The following is a 1,908-nucleotide window of genomic DNA, read 5'->3' on the forward strand; positions in this document are numbered from 1 at the left end:
GAGCATGTGCTAGATCTAAATTCTGTGATTCACTAAAGTAAATAATGGCTTTGCTTTACTATGAGAGTATGTATGGTTTGGAAAAGAGTAATAATAAAGAATTGTTGATTTTGAAAATGATAAATTTGATTAAGCACCAAGATCTATGTTTATTAAATTCAATTGTCTGGAACTATGAAATTCAATTTAGTTGAACACACATTTTTAAAGAAATTAATATATTCCAGGCATTGAGTAGATACTTTAAACTTAAAAAAATATATATTAGAAGAGTAATATAGTAATTTTGTATTTCCAGATAGTGAATTCATGTTTAAATCTCCTTCACCTACATGTAACCTGAAAAATTACAGATAGTATGTGAAAATTAAGCTTAGTGATACAAATGCAAACTCCTGAAGAATAAGAGGTATTCACAGTAGACTGGAAGGAGGACCCTATAAACATTCAGGTGTCAATTGGGATCCTTAACAAGTACACAAGAGAAGACCTCATCTTACAAAAACTGCAATCCATACCCAAGACAGCTCTGTTCTGTTTGAAGTTAATGAGATTTTCCCTAACTTAGGCATCCAAAGAGAAAATGGAGTTAATTTGCTCTGGAAGATAAATTATTGAAAGTTTCTATATTTCATAGTTTCCATCATTAAATCAACAATTCCAGGCAATGTAACAAATATGATCAAGAGTAAAGCAGACAGTAGCAGCCAAAATATGGATAATCTAGTGTTTGGTGTTATCTGCCTCGGAGTTTAAAGCGAACATGATTGCAATCCTCAAGAAGGTAAACAACATTATGAAAGTTTGTTTCATAGAGCTACAATCTATTTTAAAATTAAAATTTAAAACTCTAGAACAGAAAAATGCAATAACAGACATTAAGAAAATAAGAATTCAATACAGGGGTAACATAGCAGATGCGAGTATTAGAATAAATAGAAGATGGGTCAGTAGAAAATATTCGGGCTGAAACTTAATGACTAACAGGATGAAAACTAGAGGTAAGAATAGTTCTTTTATATGTATATTAGAGTTCCAGAAGATGAAAGATTTAGTGTACCAACAGCCAATAAATTCCCAAAATAAAATACATTAAGGCATATAATTAAGAAGTCTTATGAAACACAAGCAAAACAAATGCAGAGAAAAATAAATTTAGGCATATCATGGGGAAACTTCTGAAAATAGAAGACAAGGAGAAAAATTAACAGCATTTAGAAGAAAACACAGAGACACACACACTCACACACACCACACCCACATGTATATATATACAACACTAACAACAAAGGAAAAGATAAATAAATTGGATTACATGAAAACAAAAGTATTCACATGGTAACATCAGCTAGATGGCAGAATAGAGGGTTTCTCACTGGTACCCCCCCTCGGCAGCAATTATTTGGCAGGTATTCATGGACAAAAGTGCCTTTGTGGAAGTTTTGGAATCCAGGTCTTCAAGTGTGAAACCCAGGTGGAGGCCAACATTAAAGAAGTCTGTTTTGAGAAAGCAGGCTCATGTCCATGTCCTGTTTACAGACCCCCAAACAGCCCTGGACCCCTATGGATTCAGGTATAGCCTGCCTGACTTTGGTTCTGCTACCAGTACTATGTGCCAGGGGATCTGGGAAGAGTCATGCCCACCTGCACCTTGGGTAACAGGCCCATCAACCTGTGTCTCAACTGTGGGCTCTAAAGTGTCCTGTGACTCAACTCAGTCTCCTCTCAGCCATAGTCCAGAAGCAGTCCTGCCCTCTCAGGAACAAGGCAAGAGATATGCGTACCCGTGCTTCTGAGGCAGGCCCATTGAATTCTGTCTGACTGCATATCTTGAAACTTCCCTTTTGCTGCTGGAGTCTGAAAGTGGTCCTGCTGCCCAGGGACAGTGTGGAAGACACATCAATCACC

The sequence above is a fragment of the Pteropus vampyrus genome, unplaced genomic scaffold, assembly GCF_000151845.1.
Source record: "Pteropus vampyrus isolate Shadow unplaced genomic scaffold, Pvam_2.0 Scaffold4, whole genome shotgun sequence".
Classification (NCBI taxonomy): Eukaryota; Metazoa; Chordata; class Mammalia; order Chiroptera; family Pteropodidae; genus Pteropus; species Pteropus vampyrus.